Source organism: Austrofundulus limnaeus, unplaced genomic scaffold, assembly GCF_001266775.1.
Source record: "Austrofundulus limnaeus strain Quisiro unplaced genomic scaffold, Austrofundulus_limnaeus-1.0 Scaffold1375, whole genome shotgun sequence".
Taxonomy (NCBI): Eukaryota; Metazoa; Chordata; class Actinopteri; order Cyprinodontiformes; family Rivulidae; genus Austrofundulus; species Austrofundulus limnaeus.
This window is the reverse complement of record NW_013953777.1, coordinates 43,556-53,827: the sequence shown is the minus strand read 5'-3', so window position 1 is coordinate 53,827 and position 10,272 is coordinate 43,556. Positions and strand designations below refer to the sequence as shown.

The 10,272-nt window shown below is 42.1% G+C and overlaps 1 protein-coding gene across 1 annotated transcript in view; it reads left to right on the top strand.

The window, feature by feature from the left end:
- Positions 1–272: 272 nt before the first annotated feature.
- cdon (cell adhesion associated, oncogene regulated) overlaps positions 273–10,272 on the top strand; it is a 42,035-nt gene continuing 32,035 nt past the window's right edge. Inside the window, exon 1 of the mRNA XM_014032112.1 lies at positions 273–668. The gene's annotated coding sequence lies outside the window, so the exon portion shown is untranslated. The remainder of the gene's footprint in view (positions 669–10,272) is intronic.

The following is a 10,272-nucleotide window of genomic DNA, read 5'->3' as shown; positions in this document are numbered from 1 at the left end:
AGGTACTATACCTAAATGTAACAATACACAGTTGATGTGCAAAATAAAAAATACATACATTAATACTATAAAACTAATGCATAAATACACTATACTGCATGTACTGTTTGTCATGAATGAGTCCAGGTGAGTCGCCACGCGCGCGCCGAGGGGAAACAGGAAGTTATTTTCTCTTTAGATCGTAAAAGTTGTTAAAGCTCAGTCTCCTCCTCCCCCGGACTCCCCCCTCCGCTCGGAGGAGCCGATCTTTGCCGAGCCCGGCCGGGACTCCGGGACATTCCTGGTGTGACGAGCAGCTCGAGCTTCAAAGATGAGGCGGCGGTAGAGCCGGACGGAGAATAGAGTCGCGGAACCGGACGTCTTACAGTAACGGGACACACGGTCGGAACCGGACTTTATCCGCTCCGAACAGACGGAACTCAAAACTCCAGAAAAGCCCAGACGAGAGAAGCCCCGGTCCGGAGAGCAGCGGGGGGAAGTCGGCGCACCTTGGCCCCCGAAGCCTGCGCTGCGTTCACGGGTCTGGAAAAACCAGCACCTCCGTCCTCCTCCGGGCTCCTCGCGCTGCTCTCAGCCCGTTTCTAATGGAGGGTTCGGGACGGAGTTCGGATCATAACTATGCGTTTGGCCGCTGAATCGTCGCAGATTTTGCGCTCCTGGAAGAAAAGGTAAGAACCGGAGGAGGGGACGGTGGGGGGGAGAGTCCCGAACAGAGTGGCAGGCTGTCCGGGGACGGGGACCGGGGAAGCTCTGGTCGATCCGGTGCAGGGGTCCGGGTCCGGTTCGGCTCGGTTTGTGACCTGAAAGAAGCAGGGTTGTTGTTTGTTGAAGTTTTTGTTCTGTTGGAGAAAAGCCTGACTTTATGAACACATCCATGATTAATGGTGCAACTTTTGGACCTTTTTTTCCATAAATAAAACAAAAACAGTTTTTTAAAACAAACATAAAAGTTTTATCACTGTTTACATTGAAGCTTAGTTTAAATTTGCATCTTTTTATCTATAAACCATTATAAAAGAAAATAAAAACAAACAGGTGACATTTTGAAGCATCAAAGATTTATTTAACTCATAACAACAAAAAGCTTAAAAATATGTTGGTTAAATAAGCTGAACTTCACCCAACTTTAGCTAAAATCAGACTTTCTGAAAGGTGAAGGGAAGTCTTTAAAAAGAATATGAAAATATTATTTATAAAAATTAGTATTTCTGCTTAAAATCAGCCCCACAAACATGTCTTAGACAAATATTTGGTGTTTTTCCTCCTTCCTTCACAGACAGATTTGTATTGTTTCAGATGAAGCCCCAGATGTCAGAAATGTGAGGGAATCAGTGCTGCTCTTAAATCTGTGCATAAATCTCAGGGCGAAGCCAACAAAAAGCAGCTACCTGATGGAATGGTCACGTAAAAACATGACGAATAAATTATTTATCTAAATAAATAGATTTTTTAATTCATATTGGATCAATTTAGAGGTTATTCTATGCTGTAATGTGCAGATTTAAAAGCAAAGTGTACTTTTTTTGTTGTGACTGACTCTCAGGTATTACCACACCAAATTTTAGCTCAGTAGCTGCGAAACGGACTGAACTTCAGCTGTTTTTGTGTTTTTTAAGGTCACCTGGCTTTGGCGGCCAACTTGAGTTGAGTGGACTCGAAAAGTTGATCGGTTTCAGACGCACATCCAGCGATTACTTCCTGAAAGTTTCGTTAAGATCCATCCAGTGGTTCGTGAGGTATTTTGCTAACAGACGGAGTACATGAGATATTTTGCTAACAGAGACACGTGGCTCAGTTGTTCCTCCTGGTCTGGGCGATCGTGTAAGCCCCTGTTTTTGTCCGTCTGTTAGCGACTTTTATTTGATTAAAATTGAGGCGTTAATTGTTTGTGTACAACTGATTAATAAAAACATTCAACATGGCCGCCCACAGTTCATGGAGCTGAAACAGAAAAGTGGCTAAAACTGTAATTTTTACAGATATTCAGCTGAAATTTTCTGTGTTAGCAGCCGACGCACAAACTCTGAGGACGTCTGTGTAAAATTCAGCGTGCAGTATGCATTTCCTAAAGAAACACTTGTTTTATTGTGGAAAAAATGAAATTTACTCCACAAAAATCACTAATTTCGGCCTTCTGAGTGAACACTTTGTTTTTGACGAGACGTAGCGATGCGGAGCTTCGCTCACTTTTTTTTAAAGCTTGTTTTCAGAGTTCTTTTTTTCTTTTTTTTAAAGGGGAAATTAATAAACCATTAGTGTCCCGGTTCTTATCAGAACGACCCGCTCAAAGCACAACCGCGCCATTAAGAGGGTTTGAATAATGTTGGAGCTATTAGGGCTCGTTAACGATAAACACATGCTGCTGGAGGAAAACTATGCTAAGTGGGCAATTTGAACATAAGCATGTGTAATGGTACCAGCCCCGGCTCATAATGGCTCTTTTTTTTTTTGATCCGGTGTTAGCGGTTCTGATGGTTGAACACTAACAGCTGAGGTCAGGTCTCCTTACAGGTGAAACCAGGAAGTGAGGTCATCTGTGGGCTCAGATCTCTGTTTATTTTATTTCAAAAGAAAAACAAGTTTTTTATTGTTAAAAGGAAGAATTAACCAAGAAAACTGTTAAAGGGACAGTTCAAACCTTTTTAAATGGGGAGACGTATGAACAAATAGTATCTTACCTGTCGCAGACAGCTCTTTGAACGAGAGTTTAGCTCAAATCTCTTTGCACCTGTTAGCATCTGTTAGCGAAAACAATCTCACAAATCATATTTTATTGAAACTTGGCCAACACAAAGAGTCAGTTTTACAGAAAATTAGCTAAAATTTGTTTCCTTTAATTAACAGAGTTAACTGTCTTCGCCTGTTAGCAAAATATCTCATTGCTCACATTTTATTGAAACTCAGCCGACATGAAAAGCGTCAACAAATCAGTCAGTTTTACAAGAATTTAGCTCAGATTTGGTGTGGTAGTAGCTGAGACTGATCCCCAACTCCCCTTTAATTAACAGAGTCAACTTCCTCAGTCTGTTAGCAAAATATCTCCTAAACCACTGCGTGTATTTTAAAGTAATTGTTGGATTTACAGTTCTTTTTATAGATATCGATCCAATTGAAGATGGCTGCCACAAGGATAAGTAAAGTGGCTTTACCTCGGTCAGTTTTACAGATATTTAGCTAAATGTGGTTGGTAGTAGCTGAGAGTCATTAATAACACAACCTGAATGTGACATTGAGATTACTTTTGAGGTTATATGAAAACAAATCTTTTTTTTTTTTGGGGGGGGGGGGTATTTTTAATTTTAAACGAGTTAAAGCTAAACGTCCTCAATCATTAAAATGCACTTATTTATATTTTATTGGATGAAAGCGTTCGTGTATCTTAAAGCAGGAAAACGCTCCACGCTTCAAGCAGCCTGATGAATATCTGGACTCAGATAACTGATGTGTTTCGGGTGGCAGGAAGAATTCGGAGGTTTGTTTTCTGGTTTGACCTCCTGAGCAGCCGCTCACCAAACCCAAGCCTCCCGACACCTGGTGGCTCCGGGGCCGGGGTCACGCCCGACGTGTCCTCTCCCGTTTTACTCTGAGAGCTCCAGGGTTCGGACCTCGTGGTCCCCTTCAGCGTGTTCAGGCAGCTGGGGGTGGGGGGCGGTGCTGATTGACAACGCCCAGCAGCCATGAGAGGAGCGGGGGGGGTCGAGGGGAACGAGCAGGTCGGAGGGAGCGTGTGAATTGGCGGCCATCTTGAATCAGGTGGACTCCTGTAGAACTCCAGACTTGAAAGTGTCGAAGACTCTGGAGCGTCTGAAGGTGAAATGAGAAACATCGGGTCATAATTGTTAAAACAAACAGGTTTTTTTGTTTTTTTTTTAGAGCAGCAGAACCAGATGTTTTAAAACAGCCGCTGAGGGTTCTGGTTCTGCTCCTGTGGGGGTTCTGGATTGATGCAACAGAAATACGGACCTCAGCTGAACGTCTGTCTGTCGTAGGGGTTCCCAAATGGTGGACTGCGGGCCAAATACAGACCTGAATTAAGTCTAATCTGAACCCAGATTCTTTGTTTTTACTTCTTCATATTAAATATTTATGTGAATATATTTTAGGAGGCACAGCTTTTCTATGATTTACGGTAATTCTTCTTAAGAGGCACAGCTTTTATATGATTTACGGTAATTTATATTAGGAGGTAAAGCTTTTCTATGATGTTAGGGCTCGACACACGGGAGGCGACGTCGCTCGCTCTCCATTCATTTCCTATGGAGCCTGTGCGGTGAGGCGACAATCGCTTGCCCTCCTCCAGCTAAGCGACCGGCGAAAATAGTGCATGTGAAATTTCGCGCTCGTACACGTAGACGTGCACACGCGAGCTTGCGACGCGACATATGAAAGTTGAAAAATGTTCAACTTTTGTCGCTGTCACTTAGCGTACAACCAATCAGCGAGGGTTTCATTGACTGACCAATGAGAGGAGAGTATGCTACACACTGCAGTTAGCTAACACTTTCACCAAGTGATTACTAAAAAGCTTTGTGGGAATTTATTGGCACCAGGGTGAAGTTTATGGTAAGTTTTTCCTCATAAAACTGTATCTTGATGTGTGTTTGTTTTTCAGTATCATTAGCATCGCAAGACTTGTTTAGTTTACACGTCCGTAATGCACACCCGCCTTCAGAGTTAAGAACCAATCAAATTTTGTGAAGACAAGCGACCTGAGAGCGCGATTCGCAACGCTGCGATCGCTATCGCGTCCCGTGTGTCGGGTTTTCACCCTGGCTGCGATGACAGCCGTTAATTGCTGTAGTTTGTCGCTGCCCGTGTGTCGAGCTCATTACAGTAATTCATATTAGAAGATAAAGCTTTTCTATGATTTACGGTAATTCATATTAGAAGGTAAAGCTTTTCTATGATTTACGGTAATTTATATTAGTAGGTAAAGCTTTTCTATGATTTACGGTAATTTATATTAGTAGGTAAATGTATTCTAAGATTTACGGTAATTCATATTAGAAGGTAAAGCTTTTCTATGATTTACGGTAATTCATATTAGAAGGTAAAGCTTTTCTATGATTTACGGTAATTTATATTAGTAGGTAAAGCTTTTCCGGCTCTTACAGTTATTGTGTGAATGATTATCAAACATCCTCCTTATTGAAAGAGTTTTATGTTATGATTTTTTGGTATTTTAGCTACTTACACTTTTTCAGCCATCTAGATTTTTCTGCCATTTTTTTTCTCATTGAAAATAAAAGGAACTCTCATTGAGGTCCTTAAAACCCTTCAAAATGTTTTAAAATCTTTACTGTACTTGGTCTGGTTCTGCTTCTTTGTTCTGATTTCAGCCATCTTCTGTTTTTTTTATGCTAATTTTAGCTTTTTTCTGCTATCTTTCTGGTTCTTTCTGCAATACCTCTGCTAATTTAAACTTTTTGTGCTTTTTTCTTCTTCTTTCTGCTAATTTAAGCTGTTTTCTGCCTTTAAAGTGACTTTTTAGCTGATTTCAGCTGCTTTTTTTAATAACTTTTTATAAATGATAATTCCAACTTCTTACTGACACATGCCATTTCTGCTTTGTGCGATAATTTCCAAATTTTCAGCTATTTTTTAGCTATTTTCAGCTCATTTCAGCATTTTTTAAAACTATTTTATCACAAATTGTACTTCTTTTCTTGTTTATCTGCTAATGTGAACCTTTTTTACTTCCATCTGGTTGATAAATCCAACTGTTGCCTCTGTTTTTTTTTTTTTTGCTACATTTCCACTCTGTTCAGCTTTTCAACACATTTTATTTTAGATTTTTTTAAATCAATTTCTCTTTTTTTCCCCGTCTTTCAGCCAAAAGCTAAATGTAACTCACTTTAACAGCTTTTTTATTAAACATTTTCAGCTTCTTGAGCTGCTTTCAGCAAAAATCTTTCAGCATTAAGCGTTCACTCTGCATTTTTGCTCAATTAATGCTTCCTTTCGAGTGGTGCAGCTGTTTACAGTGATGCCCATGTCTGGCCCACACTTCTGTCTGTTCTTGTCTCAGAGGACAAGCACAGAAACGTGAGTTACTGAAGTCCACCGGTCGCTTTGTCTAAACCGTACGCCGCGTTGTCGATAAGATATGGTAACGTAAAGCACAGCACAAACACAGAACCGATGCGAGGAGGAATACGCCGTCCAGCTTCAGATAATAAAAGCAGTTTATGTGACGCAGCAGGAGACTGTTTTTACTGCAGGAAAATATTATGTAGGTCAGAACTTGTACTGAGCCAGGAGACCGGTCCAAAATGTTCCATATGCTGGACAAGATCCATAGGAACCGAGAACACCTCGTTCTGTTTCAGCCAAAAAAACTAAACTTTTGCATTTCCTGCCTCTGGAAGCAAAACCTCTCATCTGTAACTCCGATCCAAGATGGCCGCCACAGCTAACTGCAACAGAAATGAAGCTAAAATTCGGTGTGATAGTAGTGGAGAGTTGTTCCCTTTTCACACTTCCAAGCACGGATTCAGCGGTTTGAGTTCCTCGTCTGCAGGAAGGAGAATCAGGCGTTGAACTTGTGAACCGAACCCGAGGATTTCATCCTCGCTTTCTTCCTGTTTGCAGGATTCAGGTTTTTTTTTTCCACTTCCTGTAAGCGACCCCCCCTTCCTAAACAAGCCCGCCTCAGTCCGTCACCTCAGAGTCCGCCTCTCCTCTCGGAGCTGCGAGCGACCGCAGCTTTCTATTTCAAATGTTGGACCAATAAGTCACGTCTGACGTGAGGTTTTTAAATTTTTTTTAAAGCTGAAGTAAGCCGGCGCGGAGAATCAGCCGAACTATATTAAGGCAGGATCTGGTGGCGGGGCACTGCCCTGCAGCTGACAAACAGGCTTCTTGTTTGAAGATGTGTTTTTCTGTCAGATCAGAGTCGTGTCGAGGCTGCTGCTGCCGCTCGGGCCTGTGGTTGTGGGTGCCGTTTTGGGCCTTCCCCTCTCCAACATGTGGGCCTTCAGGGAGCAGTGAACCCCCTATTTATAACAGATCCTCAAAGCCAGCAGGCCACTCCGATCCAGCGTAGAGATGTTTTTAGGATGGGAGCAGATGCCGATGAAAACACAACTCTGGTTCCACTAAAATAAATCCTGTCCGTGTCCTCGGCGTGCTTCGGCACAGTAGCAAACAAACATTTAAAAACAACTTTGGTTTTTGTCTTTAGCTTGTTGAGAACACTGAAGCTCAGTTGTCCTCAGTCAGTTCCTTCTGTAGACGTTCGGCTGCTTTAACCATTCTTGTGTCGAAACATTCAGGACATTTCGGCTGTGACTTTTGGTTTTTGTAACTTTTACACTTTTTAAAAATATTTTCAGCTTTAAGTTACTGTTTTGCAGATTTTAGCTTTTAGGTACAGCTTTGCTGATTTTAGTTTTTAACTAACTTTTTGCTCATCTATCAGATGGCGATTTACTCTTTTTAGCTTTTAGCTCCTGTTTTTCTGATTTTAGCTTTTAGATACAGCTTTCATGATTTTAGCTTTTGGATACAGCTTTGCTGATTTTAGCTTTTAGATACAGCTTTGCTGATTTTAGCTTTTAGCTCCTGTTTTTCTGATTTTAGCTTTTAGATACAGCTTTGCTGATTTTAGCTTTTAGCTCCTGTTTTCCTGATTTTAGCTTTTATATACTGCTTGCCGATTTTAGTTTTTAACTAACTTTTTGCTCATCTATCAGATAGCGATTTACATTCTTTAGCTTTCAGCTCCCGTTTTTCTGATTTTAGCTTTTAGCTACTGCTTTGATAATGTTAGCCTTTAGCTACTGTTTCTAATCAATTCAACCTTCTGCAAATATTTTAGCTACTGTTTGGTACTGTCAGCTTTAGTCACAGTTCTGCTCATGTTTGCTTTCAGCTACTGTTTTGCCCATTTTAGACTTTAGCCTTTAACTAAATAGCTAGTGTTAGCTAGTTAGTGTTAGCTAGTGTTTTAGTGCTCCTAGCATTTAGCTCCTATTTTGCTGATTTCAGCCTTTAGTTTTTGTCTTCTCATTTTAGCTTTTAGTTATGTTTTCTGGTATTAGCTGTCAGATGGGTTTTATTGTTTTTACTTTTTGTCTGCCAGTCAGGGAGTGAGAGACGGGTGTTTGGTTGCCACAGTGACCATTGATCTTGTTTGATATTTCTTAAACAGTTCATATTAGTTATAATAATTAGTGTAATTATTTAATTGAGTATTTTAATTCATTTAAAATCATTTCAGCTTAATTTTTTTTAAATCATCTCACCTGTTTCGGCTGTGACAAACCACAAATTTATTTCTGTTTAATCCTCGTTTAAAGAGCTAAAAGCGAAGCTTCGGACCTGTGGATTTATCACCGCCGTGTTTGTTTTGTGATTTTTTTTCAGTAGAAGTGAGAAGTGCTACAAATAGAGACGTATAAACATTTGGATAAACCAAATAAAGCTTGTCCTCCGTCAGTTTGGAGACGAGTATTTATCTTGGGGACGTGTGAGACCGAACGTTTGTTTGCGGGAGATTTGTGGAATCGGCGAGGAAGACTAATTATATTTTAACCTTTTTTTTACGTGTTTGTTTTGGTTTGGGCCGGCTGCTTGTCGGGGTTCAGGTTTTCGCAGGCGAGTCTCTCTGTCACATAAATCCTCCCTTTGTGGATCTTTGCTCAGTTTTTTTTCTTTTCACGCGCTCTGAGTCGATTCATCACTTCGAGGAATGAAAACAGCGATGATCGTTCTGTCTCGGGCAACAAACAAAAACACGGTTTTACTCTGTTAAAACACAAACTCTGTTAAAGGCTTTAATTTAATGCGTGTTTAAGTTACGACACTTTTTTTTTTTGGTCGACGTCCAGAGAGCCGTCAGGAGGAAGCTGAGCAGAAGCTGTTGTGTGCATCTTCGGCTGCTCGTTGCCATAGAGTCCGGAGCGCTGATGGACTCCAGGAGGGTTCGGGAGGCAGCTGGATGTGATCCCTGCGTGCCCCGAACAACATCATTTAAAAACACATCTCCACTCCCCCCAGGGAGGGTGGACACAGTGGAGCCTCCCCTCCTCCTCCTGGTTAGCATCAGTGTTTTCCCATCATCCTCTAATCAGGACTGATATTGAGGAATGTGAATCTGTGGCTTCCTGCCCTTCCCTTTTGCTCCAATGAATGAGACTCTTGGCACATGTTGGAGATCAGTGTTCGAACACATCCTGGAGGCGAAGAGGCCGTCTTCTGCATTCCTCCCGTCCATCAGAATTACCTTTTTTTTTTCCTGCCTGTGAAATCAGCTGGAAGGGACACGGACAAAAAGGGCGAAGGGTTGTTAGTTGCGTACGGCGGCGGCGCTCAGGGGGATCCGTTTCCAGTGTTCGAGGTGCGCCATTGAGTTTCCTCCTCCGCGGTTAATCCCGTTGTTCAGAACCTTGGGAAACAGCCGTGCCTCCTCCACCCTCCCGCGGCTTTCCCCTCGCCGATTCCCAGAAAGGCGTTTCAGAACAATCTCCAATTAAACGGGGTCTTACATACTGTACCATTCAGGCTCCGCTCTCTGTCTCTCTGCTGGGGTCCTGGGCCAACAGGCCTCAGGCTGGAATTAGCACTGTCTCCCAGGTCCCGGCCCTGGCACTTGGGGAGGGTCGGGCTTCGGTTGTCGGGGAGGAGTCGAGGCGGGGGGTGTGTGTGTCCTTGGTAAACAGGGCTTTGTGGGATGTGACTAGGGCTGCACCGATTAATCGATTAATCAACAACTAATCGATTATTAAATTAGATTAATCGTTTTTTTTTCTTTACTTTGTTTTTCTCTCCAAACTGCTTTGACACCTTCCACTGCCACATCTGCCTTTCTGTCCTTGACAGAAACTAACTGGGGTAGTAAAGTAACTGGTGTAGGCCGTGGACGTCACAAGTAGGGCTGCACCGATTAGTTGAAATAATCGATGACGTCGATTATGTAAATTTGTCGACGCAGATTTTTTATTATCGATTCGCTGTATTACATAACCACCACGTGAATGTTCATGCAATTCCATTTCGATACCTAAATGCATCATTGCGACCGTATTGGCATAAGAGTGGTGAGTTTTCCATGCTTGTCCTGAACGCAGCATCACAAGAGCGTAATGACGTCAGCAGCCGCTGCTTCAGTTCAGTCTGAAGCTTGAAAACAAGCCTCGCAGCTCCTGGAGTAAAATTTACCGAACAGACCGCCTCTGAATTATCTGCTGGATTAATTATCTTGTGAGCACGACGTTCACTTACTCAAAGTAAATAAAGTACCGACACTATTTATTTCATCCACCATTAAAC